Source organism: Felis catus, chromosome X, assembly GCF_018350175.1.
Source record: "Felis catus isolate Fca126 chromosome X, F.catus_Fca126_mat1.0, whole genome shotgun sequence".
Classification (NCBI taxonomy): Eukaryota; Metazoa; Chordata; class Mammalia; order Carnivora; family Felidae; genus Felis; species Felis catus.
Genome location: NC_058386.1, coordinates 64,376,180 through 64,391,448, shown reverse-complemented (window position 1 = coordinate 64,391,448; position 15,269 = coordinate 64,376,180).

The window sequence follows — 15,269 nt, the reverse complement described above, 5'->3', positions numbered from 1 at the left end:
ACTTAATGCAGTACCCTCTAGGGGCATCCCTGTTATAAATGGTGAGACCCTGTCCTTTATTATGGTGGCATAATATTCCATGAAAGTGTGTGTGTGTGTGTGTGTGTGTGTGTGTGTGTGTGTGTGTTGTGTGTAGGTATATATGTGTATATATACGTATGTGTGTATGTGTATATATTTTTATTTACTTTTATTTCTTTTATTTATTATTTATTTAATTTATTTTTTAATTTTTAAAATTTGTTCATCTATTGGTGAATACTAAGGTCGCCTCAATATCTTTGTTATTGTAAATAATGCTTCAATAAACACAGAAGTCCATACATCTTTTCAAATTAGTGTTTTCATTTTCTTTTTTTTTTAATTTTGTAATGTTTTATTTATTTTTGAGAGACAGAGACAGGGCATGTGTGTGGGGAGTGCAGAGAGAGAGAGGGAGACACAGAATCCAAATCAGGCTCCATGTTCGGAGCTGTCAGTACAGTGCTGGTTGTGGGGTTCAAACCCATGAGCCATGAGATCATGACCTGAGCTGAAGTCGGATGCCCAACCAAGTGGACCATCCAGGCGTCCCAGTGTTTTCATTTTCTTCTGGGAAATACCTAGTCGTGGAATTATTGGATCACATGGAAGTTCTATTTTTAATTTTTTGAGGAACTTCTATACTGTTTTCCATAGTGGCTGTATAAATTTACATTCCCACCAGCAGTGCATGAAAGTTCCTTTTTTTCTCCACATCATCAACAACACTTATTTCTTCTCTTTTTGAGTTTAGTCATTCTGAGAGGTGTGAGTTGTTATCTTATTGTGGTTTTGATTTGCATTTCCCTGATGATGAGTGATGTTGATCTTTTAATGTGTCTATTGGCCATTTGCAGGTCTTTGAAGAAATGTCTACGCATGTCTTCCTCCCAGTGTTTAAATGGATTATTTGTGGGGTTTTTTTGGTTTTGGTTTTGGTTTTGAGTTGTACAGTTATTTCTATATGTTGGATATTAACCCCTTATCAGATATATCACTTGCAAGCATATTCTGTTGTTCAATAGGTTTCATTTTTATTTTATTGTTTCTTTCACTGCGAAAAAGCTTTTTATTTTTATATAGTACTGATAGTTGAGTTTTGCTTTTGCTTCCTTTGCCTGAGGAGACATACCTAGAAAAATGTTGCTATGGCCAATGTCAGAGAAATTACTGACTGTGTTCATTTCTAGGATTTTTTTATAGTTTCATGTTTCATATTTAAGCCTTTAATCTATTTTTATTTCTTTTTGTGTATGGTATAAGAAAGTAGTCCAGTTTCATTCTTTTGCATATTGCTTCCAGTTTTCCCAGCATCATTTGTTAAAGATGCTTTAAAGATGCTTTGTCCTTATTGTATATTTTTGCCTCCTTTGTTATAGATTAATTGATTATATAAGCTTGGGTTTATTTCTGCCCTCTCTGTTGTGTTCTATTGATCTATGTGTCTATTTTTGTACCAGCACTATTATGTTTTGATTACTACAGCCTTGTAGTATACCTTGAAGTCTGGAATTGTGCTACCTTTATTTCTCTTTTTTTCTCAAGATTCCTTTGCCATTTGGCTTATTTTGTGGTTCCATACTAATTGTAAGATTATTTCTAGTTCTGTTAAAAAGCTATACATTTTTAAATTCAAAGTAAGGAGGAGCCAAGATGGCAGAACAGCATGGAAGCTTTTTTTGTGCCTCGTGTCCATGAAATACAGCCAGACCAACACTAAACCATCCTACACACCTAGGAAGCTGATTGGAAGATTAACACAACAATCTGCCCAACCTGAACCACAGAATTCAGAAGATATGCGGGGATGGAGAGCTGAACGTGGGTAGTGAGAAGCCGTGAAATATAGGGATCTGCTCTTGCAGGTGGAGAGAAGACAGAGACTGGGGAAGGGGGCAGAATATGGGAAAAGCAACCCTCCCCAGAAGCAGCTGGAGAGAAAGTGGAAAATTGGAAACAGCTGCAGTGACTAAACTAAAAAGGGGGAAAGGAGAAAGGAGAGGGTTTAAATTCCATTAAGACTTTAAACAAGGGGAGCTCAATCCACAAATCTGCAGCTCATTACCTGGCGATGCTCTGGTGGGAAGGGCGAATCTCCAGGAACAGAGTGGGGTCTGGGAGGTTCTCAGTACACACGGGGAAAAGCAGTTCCACTGCTGGAAGGACATTTGGTAGAGACTGTTGAAGCCACCTGGTCCCAGCAGACCCTAGAAAATGCCCACATTCACTGGTGCTGGAACAAGGTCCTTAAGGGTGAAGCCTGGTGCCAGATGTGCGTTGTGATTTTCCATAATCCCTAAAACACTGCTGCTACACTGTCCTGCAAACATTTTCTGGGACAGGCTGGCACCTGGCCGCAGTCTTGGGGCACCAGCAGCAACAGGGTCCAACAAGCATTCCTGGGTGCAGCCGACATTTGGCCATTGCTCATTTGGCCATTGCTTGGTGAGACCCTCCTGCAGAAGGACAGAACGGGTCAAACCCGAAATCCTTCAGAAGTAAGGGGCTGGGGAAAACAGCCGCATCTGAGACAAAATTTGGGAGAGAGGTATTGCCTGGGGCCTGGTCACAGACAGTGATAAAGCTGGGAGTGGATGAGAGCTGAAGACAGAGGATAGTTGCATGATTGCTGATCCGGGACAACAGACTGGGTAGCTGGGTGGTGCCATTTTTGCTGCTCCCGCGCATTTGCATATGCACCTATGAGCACCACAACAATCCACCCCAGTAGGCTAGCAGTGCCATCTAGTGGAGACCGGAGCTGTTACACTGAGCCCCGTCCAACTGGGCCAACTTCACTCTTCAAGAACACAAGTCTCACCGCCAGCTTAATTTATGGAGTATAAAGAGGTACATACACTGGCTTCTAGGGGAAAATGAAGCAATTTCAATTCCACTTCAATCTGTTAGCAGGTTCATCTATTAAATTTTCTTTCTTTTTTTTCTTTTTCTCTTTTACACTTCTTTCCATTTCCTTGAATACAGAAAGAGAAAAAAATTATTTTTATTTTTAATTTTATTAAAATTTTCTTTCTTTAACTTTTATTACTATATTTTTTATTTTTTGTAAACTTTTTCAAATTCTACTTTACTTCCATAATTTTATTTTAGTATACTTCAGGGTATTCACCTTTTCAAATTTTCAAACAATTTTTTTTCTCTTTTTTTTCTCTATTTCATTTCTTTTCTTTTTCTTGAATGCAGAAAGAGAAAAACTTCACTTTTACTTTCAATATCTATTAAAAATATTATCATTTAATTTTTTAAAATATTTTTTGCTTTTTTGTAATTTTTTTCATATTCTATTTTACTTCCATCATTTTATTTTAGTCTACTACAGTGTATTCACTTTTTCAAATTTTCAAGCTATTTCTTTTTTCTTTTTTTCTTTTTCTCTTTTTTGTTTCTTTTTCTTAAAACAAAAAAAAAGGAAAATTCATATTTATTTTTAATTTCTTTTTGAAAATATTTTTCTTTAATTTTTTCTACTATATTCTTTACTTTTGTGTATATTTTTAAAAGTTATCTTTTCCCCCATCATCTCATTTTAGTCTATTTCAGTGTATTCATTTTTTTCAAATTCTCAAATGATTTCATTTTTTTCTCCCCTGCTTTTTTCTCTAATCTGTCAAACCACTTTCAACACCCAAACCACAACACACCTAGCATCTAGCATCATCTATTTGATTTGAGTGTTTGTGTGTGTGTGTGTGTGTGTGTTTAGTTTTCAATTTTAATATTTTGTTAATATTAATTTTGTTTAATTTCAATTTTTCTACCTCATTAATTATTTTTCTCCCTTCAAAATGACAAAATGAAGGAATTCACGCCAAAAGAAAGAGCACAAAGAAACGACAGCCAGGGATTTAACCAACACAGATACAAGCAAGATGTCTTAACCAGAATTTAGAATCACAATAATAAGAATACTAGCTGGACTCGAAAATAGATTAGAATCCCTTTCTGCAGAGACAAAAGAAGTAAAAAATAGCCAGAATAAAATTAAAAATGCTATAACTGAGCAGCAATCATGGATGGATGCAGCAGTAGCAAGGATGGATGAGACAGAACAGAGAATCAACGATATAGAGGACAAACCTATAGAGAATAATGTGGCAGAGAAAAAGAGGGAGATTAATGCAACAGTGCACGATGTAAGAATTAGAGAAATCAGTGACTCATTAAAAAGGAACAACATCAGAATTATAAGGGTCCCAGAAGAAGAAGAGAGAGAAATAGGGGTAGAATGGTTATGTGAACATATCATGGTGGAAAGCTTTCATAACATGTGGAAAGACACAGACATCAAACTCCAGGAAGCACAGAAGGCCCCGATTAGATTCAACAAAAACCGACCATCAACAAGGCATATCATAATCAAATTCACAAAATACTCAGGCAAGGAGACAATCATGAAAGCCATAAAGGAGAAAATCTCCCTAACATACAAGGGAAGACAGATCAGGTTTGCAGCAGACCTATCCACAGAAACTCGGCAAGCCATAAAGGAGTGGCAAGATATATTCAGTGTGCTGAATCAGGAAAACATGCAGCCAGGAATTCTTTACCCAGCAAGGCTGTCATTCAAAATAGAAGGAGAGATAAAAAGTTTCTTAGACAAACAAAAATTAAAGGAGTTTGTGACCACTAAACCAGCCCTGCAAGAAATTTTAAGGGGGACTCTCTGAGGGGAGAAAAGATGAAAAAAATATATATATAGAGAAATAAATAAATAAATAAATACCCAAAGCAACAAAGATTAGAAAGGACCAGAGAACACCACCGGAAACTCCACTCCTACAAGCATGATAATGGCAATAAATTCATATCTTTCAGTACTCACTCTAAACGTCAGTGGAATCAATGCTCCAATCAAAAGACATAGGGTAACAGAATGGATAAGAAAACAAGATCCATCAATATGCTGTTTACAAGAGAGCCACTTTAGACCTAAAGACACCTTCAGATTGAAAATAAGGGGATGGAGAACCATCTATCATGCTAATGGTCAACAAAAGAAAGCCAGAGTAGCCAAACTTATATCAGACAATCTAGACTTTAAAATAAAGACTGTATCGGGCCACGTGGGTGGCTCAGTTGGTTAAGCATCTGACTTTGGCTCAGGTCATGATGTTGTGGTCCATGAGTTCAAGATCCATGTTGGGCTCTGTGCTGACAGATCAGAGCCTGGAGCCTGTTTCAGATTCTGTGTCTCCCTCTCTCTCTGACACTCCCTCGTTCATGCTCTGTCTCTCTCTGTCTCAAAAATAAATAAACTTTAAAAAAAATTTAAAAATAAAATAAGGACTGTATCAAGAGATGCAGAAGGGTGATATATAATAATCAAGGGTTCTATCTACCCAGAAGACCAAACAATTGCAAACATTTATGCACCAAATGTGATAGCACCCAAATATATAAATCAGTTAATCACAAACATAAAGAAACTCAATGATAGTAATACCATAATAGTAGGAGACTTCAACTCCCCACTCAGCAATGGACAGATCATCTAATTAAAAAATCAAGAAGGAAACAATGGCTTTGAATGACACACTGGAGCAGATTGACTTAGCAGGTATATTCAGAACATTTCATCCTAAAGCAGCAGAATATGCATTCTTCTTCAGTGCACATGGAATGGTTTCCAGGATAGACCACACACTCGGACACAAATTAGCCCTCAACAAGTACAAAAAGATTGAGATCATACCGTGTATATTTTCAAACCACAACATTATGAAACTCAAAATCAACCACAAGAAAAAATGTGGAAAGGTAACAAATACTTGGAGACTGAAGAACATCCTACTAAAGAATGAGTGGGCTAACCAAGCAGTTAAAGAGGAAATTAAAAAGTATATGGAAGTCAATGAAAATGGTAACACCACCACCCAAAACCTCTGGGATGCAGCAAAGTCGGTCATAAGAGGAAAGTATATAGCAATCTGGCCTTCCTAAAGAAGGAAGAAAGATCTCAGGTATACAATCTACCCTTACGCCTTAAGGAGCTGGAAAAAGAACAGTAAATAAAACCCAAAACCAGCAGAAGACAGGAAGTAATAGAGATTAGAGCAGAAATTAATGCTATTGAAATGAAGAAAACAGTAGAACAGATCAATGAAACCAGAAGCTGGTTCTTTGAAAGAATAAAATTGATAAACCACTAGCCAGTTTGATCAAAAAGAAAAATGAAAGGACTGAAATAAATAAAATAAAGAAGGAAAGAGGAGAGATCACAACCAACACAACAGAAATAAAAACGATAATAAGAGAATATTATAAGCAATTATATGCCAATAAAATGGGCAAAATGGAAGAAATGGACAAATTTTTAAAAAAGCAAAAATGAACTATTGGGACCTCATAAAAATTAAAATATTCTGCACAGAGAAGGAAACAATCAGCAAAACTGAAAGGCAACTGACAGAATGCGAGAATATATTTATGAATGACATATCAGAAAAAGTGTTAGTATCCAAAAATCTATGAAGAACTTATCAAACTCAACACCCAAAAAAACAAATAATCCAGTGAAGAAATGGGAAAAAGACATGAATAGACACTTCTCCAAAGAAGCCTTCCAGATGGCCAACCGACACATTAAAAAATCCTCAACATCACTTATTCTCAGGGAAATACAAATAAAAACCACAATGAGATACCACCTCACACCTGTCAGAATGGTTAACATTAACAACTCAGGCAACAACAGACATTAGTGAGGATGTGCAGAAAGAGGATCTCTTTCACACTGCTTGTGTGAATGAAAACTGAAGCAGCCACTCTGGAACACAGTATGGAAGTTCCTCAAAAAATTAAAAAAGAACTACCCTACAACCCAGCAATTGCACTAGTAGGTATTTATCCAAGGGATACAGCTTGTGGTGTTTCAAAGGGGCACGTGCACCCCAATATTTATAGCAGCACTATAGACAATAGCCAAAGTATGGTAAGAACCCTAATGTCCATCAGCAAATGAATGGATAAAGAAGACGTGGTGTATACATACAATGGAGTATTACTCGGCAATCAAAAAGAATAAAATCTTGCCCTTTGCAACTACGTGGATGGAACTAGAGGGTATTATGCTAAGTGAAATTAGTCAGACAGAGAAAGACAAATATCATATGACTTCACTCACATAAGTAATTTAAGATAAAAAAAAACGATGAACATAAGGGAAGGAAGCAAAAATAATATAAAAACAGGGAGGGAGATAAAACATAAGTGATTCTTAAATATGGAGAACAGAGGGTTGCTAGAGGGGTTGTGGGAGGGGGATGGGCTAAATGGGTAAGGGACATTAAGGAATCTACTCCTGAAATCATTGTTGCACTATGTGCTAACTCACTTGGATGTAAATTTAAAAATAAAATCGTAATAATAACAATAATAATAATTACTACTAGTAATAATAATTTCAAAAAATAAAGTCTTGGTTAATTTTTAATTAGGGCAAGATATGACTAATATTGCTTAAGATTTATACTTGCCATTTCAGTAAAGTGGTCCATTTTTCTAAAAATTATCCAACTGGGAGGAAATGCATGATGGTATTTTTTGCCCAGATACTGTTTATGGATATTTTATGGAACCATAATCAGAGCTATAATATTCACCACTGACAACTTTCTAACCTCAGACAAAATATCTAGAAGATATAGTGTCCTTCGTGAGGTTGCACAAACTGAGACTATACAATGATGGGAAATACTAAGTTAAATGTTCTTCTTCGTGTCTACATTTTCCTCCTTTTTTTGAGAACCATGTGATTTTGGCAACATTTGTTGCTGTTTGCTTCTTTGCTGTTTGTCTGTTTGCTTTGGTTGTGTCTTTTGGTAAACACAAATTATTCAACAGCCATTCAGAGAAAAGCAGTTGAACCTTATTAGAGTGTAGACAACAAGAATTCTCCTGGAAGGCTCTAGTGTAAAAAGGCTCACTTTAAGTGGGTCAATCTGTATTAGTTGCACCACTTTAGACAGCAAAGACACACTTTTGTGTATCTAGTGTTTGGGGAATTTTGGGAAAAACACTATATTTATATTAAACTAGGTCAGCTCCTTTGTTGGGACAATCCCAGAGGGAGCTATACATTTCACCTAAAGATAACAAGAAGAGTTTTGGTATTTTTCTGGTTTGTCTTGCCCAACTCATTCTGCTGAAGTCTAATCTAGTAATGTCCTGTGTCTCAGTGAATAAACAGTGACTTATTCATTTAGAAATAAAATAAATAAAATTATAAAATAAAATAAACAGTATAATTTACTGTATTAACATGTTTAAAAACACATGAAGATATCAGCTAATACAGAAGAATAATTTGGAAAAAATCTAATATCCATTCAGATGAAAACATCTCAGCAAACTAGGAATAAAGGGAAACTACCTCACCTTGATAGAGAATATCTCTAAAAGACCTAGAGTTAACATTATATTTAATGGTGAAAGACTGAACAGCTTTCTCTCTAAAATCAGTCACAAGGTAAGAATGTCTGCTCTTACCTCTTATTCATAATACTAATAGAAATTCTAGCCAGTGCAATAAGCAAGGCAGAGAAATAGATATAAATGTTAAAAAACAAAAAACTATCCCTCTCTTCAGGCCACATGATTGTACATGTAGAAAATAGAATGGGATCGACCTTAAAAAATCTCTTAGAACTAATGTGTGAATTTAGCAAGGTCACAGGTTACCACAAAAAAATCAATTGTGTATCTATATGCTAACAATAAGCATTGCTAGAATTAAACTGAAAAATAAGAACATATTACTGTGAAAATTAAAAACATAATACCATTTAAAATAGTTCAAAAAATAAAGGATACTTAAGTAAAAATGTAACATATGTTACAAGAACTATAAGCTGAAAACTACCAAATGTTGATGAAAGATATCAAAGACCTAAATAAGTGGATAGACCAAAATTGTTCACTGGCTAGACAATACAACATAATAAAGGTGAAAATTCTCCCAAATTGCTAAATATGTTTAGCCGCATTACTCTCAAAATTTCCACATGTATCTTTGTAGATATATATATATATATATAAACTTATTCTAAAATATATGTGGAAAAAATGTACTAAAATAGCTAAAACAATTATGAAAAACAAAAATAAAATTGGAAGAATCACAGTACCGAATTTTACAACTTACTATATGGTTAAGAAATCAAGGTGATGTGGTATTGGTAGAGGTTGATATATATAAATTAATAAAACAGAATAGAAAATAAAGAAATAGATCCACACAAGTAGAACCAACCTTTATATTTTTTTTTACAAAAGTACAAAATTCAATAAAGAAAGAATAGTTTGTCAACAAATGATGTTTTAACAATTATACATCGATCTATAAGCAAAAATGAAACTGATGTTGAACTTAACCTCACATTCTATATAAAAATAACTAAAAGTGGATCACATATCTAACTATAAAACTATAAAAATCTTAAATGAAACATAGGAGAAAATCTTCAGTATCTGGGACTTGGTAGAGTATTCTTAGACATACCACCAAAAGAATAATCCAAAAAAGAAACAAAATCAATACAATGGACTTCATCAAATTTCAAAGCTGTACTTTATGAAAGACCATATTAAGAGGATGAAAGGCTGACCATTGACATGAAAAACATGTTTGCAAACCACATATCCAAAAAAGATTTGCATCTAAAATATGCACAGTACCCTCAAACTCAACAGTAAGAAAACATACAATTCCATTTGAAAATGGTCAAAAGACATGGAAATTCACTAAAGAGCACATAAAACGATATATAAAATAGGAAAATGTGATTTAAAACCACAGTGCCATACCATGAGATACCTATTAGAATGCCTAAAACAAATACTGACAATAGTTAAGTTCTGACTAAATATAAGAAATGGATCCCTCATGCATTGCTGTTAGAAATGGTAAATAGCACAATTATTCTGGAAAATAGTTTGGCAGGTTTCTTTTTTCTTTTTCTTTCTTTCTTTCTTTCTTTCTTTCTTTCTTTCTTTCTTTCTTTCTTTCTTTCTCTCCCTTTCTTTCTTTCTCTCTTTCTTTCACAAAATTAAACATGAACCTACTGTATAACCTAGAAATTCCACTCCAGAATGTAAGTAAATTCTGAACATCAAAACGTGCCCACAGAAATATTTGTACATTAATTTTCATCCCAGCTTTATTTTTAATAGCCAAAAGATGGCAACAACCAAATGCCCTTCCGTGGGTGAATAGATCAATGAAATGTGGTATATCCATACAAATGAATAATAATAAGCATAAAAATAAATCAAATATTTATATGCACAACAATTTGCACAGGTCTTAAAGACATGATGCTAAGTGAAAAAGGCAAATCTGAAAAAGTTACATTTATTTATTATCCTCAAAATGATAGAGCTATGAAGAACATATTAGTAGTTGTCAGAGGGTTAGGGATGGGCAGGATTTGTAGTATAAATCTGTGACACAAAGGTATTTTTTGGTGGTGAGTGATAGAACAGTTCAGAATGTTGATTGTGGTGGTTGTTACATAAATATATGAATGTGATTAAATTTTATAGAATTGTACATACATACATAAACACACAAATGAGTGCATGTAAAAACTTGCAGAATCTAAGTAAGATTTGTAGTTTAGTTAATGCTATTATACTGTCAGTTCTTGGTTTTGATAATGTGCTATAGTATTGTAAGATCTTACCATTGGAGAAAGCTGGATAAAGGGTATACAAGGATGCACTGGTTGTTACAACTATTTTTGTAAGTTCTTGTGAGTGTAAAATTATTTCATAATAAAACATTTAAAAAGTGGTCTCATGGATGCCTGAGTGGCTCAGTTGTTTAAGTGGCTGAATTTGGCTCAGTTCATGATCTCAAGGTCGTGGGTTCAAGCTCCTCATTGGGCTTTGTGCTGATGGTTCAGAGCCTGGAGCCTGCTTTGGAATCTGCATTTCCCTCTCTCATCTCTGTCTCTGTCTCTCTCTCAAAAATAAATAAACTTTTAAAAAAAGTGTTCTCTTGAGATTCACTGAAGCAATTGTCTAGCCCTATGAGGAAACCAATCAAAAAGGACTTACCTTAGGTTTTTCATATATAACACATTTTGTAAGAAATCATCTTATGATCCACCAAATCCTGACTTCCCATGCTATTGGTTGTTATGAACTTTGATCCGCAATTAAGAAATAGATTTCTGCTTGGTTTTGTTTGAAAGAAAAATCACTCTGGTTTGACAAATACAATTACAAATCCTTTAGAAGCCTCTCTGGGGGGAAAAAACATTCATTATGCAGTCACTAAACTGAATTTCTCATCAGAGCCAGCTCTCAGGCAAAATATTCAGGAAAGCTGATTGTAAGTCCCAGCAAACACAGTAATCTCTCACTTGCCCACAATGATACAGCAGCATTGCTCTAGTATAAAGCCAGAGAAAAAGTTAAGCCCATGATTGGCACGGGTCACTCTCCAGGCTGTTCATCGTTATAATCATAGGTTGCTAGCTAGGTATGAAACGTGTGCATTATACACTTAGATTAATAAGTAGGCAGGAAGTGTGGTGTCAGCACATTTCTCTTTCCATTACCCTGTATCATCTCCCTTTTTGTTCTCATTGCCCTCTTTTCTTCTTTCTTTATTTTTTGTAGCTAAATACACTGTTATATTACTTTCCGGTGTACAATAGAGTGATTTAACAATTCCATACATTACTCAGTACCAATGATAAGTGTCCTCTTCCATCTCCATCACCTATTTCAACAATTCCCCGACCCACTTCCCCTCTGGTAATCATCAGAGGGGATTGATTTTGGTTTCTATAGTTAAGAGTCTGCTTCTTAGTTTGTCTCCCTCTTTTTTTCTTTCCTTGTTTGGTTTCTTAAATTTCACCTATGAGTTAAATCATATGGTATTTGTCTTGACTGACTTATTTCCTTTATCATTGCACGCTCTAGCTTCATCAATGTTGTTAGAAATGGCAAAATTGCATTCTTTTTTATTGGTGAATTTTACATATACATATGTGAGATATATATATATATATATATATATATATATATATATATATAACATAGTTTTCATTAATTTATCAGCACACATTTGGGTTGTTTCCATAATTTGCTATTATAAACGATGCTTCAAAAAAAAACATACAGGTACACAGGGCGTCTGGGTGGCTCAGGTGGTTAAGCATCGGACCTTGGCTCAGGTCATGATCTCATGGTTCATGAGTTTGAGCCCCATGTCGGGCTCTGTGCTGTTAGCACAGAGCCTGGAGCTTGCTTCATATTCTGTGTCTCCTTCCTTCTCTGCCCCTCCCCCGCTGGTACTCTGTCTCTGTCTCAATTAAAAAAAAAAGAAAAAAACATAAAACATATGGGTACATACATCCCTTTGAATTTGCGTTTCTGTGTTCTTTGGATAAATACCCAGTAGTGTGATTACTGGATCATAGAGTAGTTCTATTTTGAATTAATTAATTAATTATTCCATTTTTTAAAATTTACATCCAAATTAGTTAGCATATAGTGCAACAGTGATTTCAGAAATAGATTCCTTAATGCCCCTTACCAATTTAGCTCATCCCCCCTCCCACAACCCCTCTAGGAAACCTCTGTTTGTTCTCCATATTTAAGAGTCACTTATGTTTGCCCCCCTCCCTGTTTTTATATTATTTTTGCTTCCATTCCCTTATGTTCATATGTTCTGTGTCTTAAAGTCCTCATATGAGTGAAGTCATATGATATTTGTCTTTTTCTGACTAATTTCACTTAGCATAATACCCTCTAGTTTCATCCACATAGTTGCAAATGACAAGATTTCATTCTTTTTGATTGCTGAGTAATACTCCATTGTATATATATACCACATCTTCTTTATCCATTTATCCATCGATGGACATTTGGGCTCGTTCCATACTTTGGCTTTTGTTGATAGTGCAGCTATAAACATTGGGGTGCATGTGCCCCTTCGAAACAGGACACCTGTATCACTTGGACAAATACCTAGTAGTGCAATTTCTGGGTCATAGGGTAGTTCTATTTTTAGTTTTTTTGAGGAACTTCCATACTGTTTTCCAGACTGGCTGCACCAGTTTGCATTCCTACCAGCAATGCAAAAGAGATCCTTTTTCTCCGCATCTTTGCCAACATCTGTTGTTGCCTGTGCTGTTAATGCTGGCCATTCTGACAGGAGTAAGGTGATATCTCACTGTGGTTTTGATTTGTATTTCCCTGATGATGAGTGATGTTGAATATTTTTTCATGTGTCAGTCATCTGGATGACTTCTTTGGAGCAGTGTCTATTCATGTCTTCTGCCCATTTCTTCACTGGATTATTTATTTTTTGGGTGTTGAGTTTGATAAATTCTTTATAGATTTTGGATACTAACCCTGTTATCTGATATGTCGTTTGTAAATATCTTCTCCCATTCTGCGGGTTGCCTTTTAGTTTTGCTGATTGTTTCCTTCACTGTGTAGAAGCTTTATATTTTGATGACCTCCCAATAGGTCATTTTTGTTTTTGTTTCTCTTGCCTCTGGAGATGTGTTGAGTAAAGAGTTTCTGCGACCAAGATCAAAGAAGTTTTTTGCCTGCTTTCTCCTCAAGGATTTAGATGGCTTCCTGTCTTACACTGAGGTCTTTCATCCATTTTGAGTTCATTTTTGTGTATGGTGTAAGAAGGTGGTCCAGGTTCATTCTCCTGAATGTCGCTGTCCAGTTTTCCCAGCACCACTTGCTAAAAAGACTACCTTTATTCCATTGGATATTCTTTCCTGCTTTGTCAAAGATTAGTTGGCGATACGTTTGTGGGTCCATTTCTGGGTTCTCTATTCTGTTCCATTGATCTGAATGTCTGTTTTTGTGCTAGTACCGTCCTGTCTTGATTACAGCATTGTACTATAGCTTGAACTCTGGGATTGTGATGTCTCCTGCTTTGGTTTTCTTCTTCAAGATTGCTTTGGCTATTCACAGTCTTTTCTGGTTCCATACAAATTTTAGGATTATTTCTTTTAGCTCTGTGAAGAATGCGGGTGTTATTTTGATAGGGATTGCATTGAATATGTAGATTGCTTTGGGTAGTATTGACATTTTAACAATATTTGTTCTTCCTATCCAGGAGCATGGAATATTTTTCCTTTTTTGTATGTCTTCTTTAATTTCTTTCTTGAGCTTTCTATAGTTTTCAGTGTATAGATTTTTCACCTCTTTTGTTAGAATTATTCCTAGCTATTTTATGGTTTTTGGTGCAATTGTAAATGGGATTGATTCCTTGATTTCTCTTTCTGTTGCTTCATTGTTGGTGTATAGGAATGCAACCAATTTCTGTGTGTTGATTTTATATCCTGCAACTTTGCTGAATTCATGAATCAATTCTAGCAGTTTTTGGTGGAATCTTTTGGTTTTTCCATATAGAGTATCACGTCATCTGCGAAGAGTGAAAGTTTGACTTCCTCTTGGCTGATTTGGGTGCCATGTTGTCTGATTGCAGAGGCTAAGACTTCCAATACTATGTTAAATAACAGTAGCAAGAGTGGACATCCCTGTCATGTTCCTGACCTTAGGGGTAAAGCTCTCAGTTTTTCCCCATTGAGGATATTAGCATTGGGTCTTTCATATATGACTTTTATTATCTTGAGGTATGTTCCTTCTATCCCTACTTTCTTGAGGGTTTCTATCAAGAAAAGATGCTGTATTTTGTCAAATGCTTTTGACATGTATTGAGAGGATCATATGGTTCTTGTACTTTCTTTTATTGTTATAATGAATCACATTGTTTTTTGGATATTGAACCAGCAAAGCCTCCCAGGTGTAAATCCCACTTGGTCGTGGTGAATAATTTTTTTTAATATATTGTTGGATCCGATTGGCTAATATATTGTTGAGAATTTTTGCATCCGTGTTCATAAGGGAAACTGGTCTATAGTTCTTATTTTTAGTGGGGTCTCTGTCTGGTTTTGGAATCAAGGTAATTCTGGCTTCATAGAAAGGGTTTGGAAGGTTTCCTTCCATTTCTATTTTTTTGAACAGCTTTAAGAAAATAGGTGTTAACTCTTTCTTAAATGTTTTGGTAGAATTCCCCTGGGAAGCTATCTGGCCTTGGACCCTTGTTTTTTGGCAGATTTTTTATTACTAATTCAATTTCTCTACTGGTTATGGGTCTGTTCAAATTTTCTATTTCTTCCTGTTTCAGTTTTGGTAGTGTATATGTTTATAGGAATTTGTCGATTTCTTTCAGATTGCCCATGTAA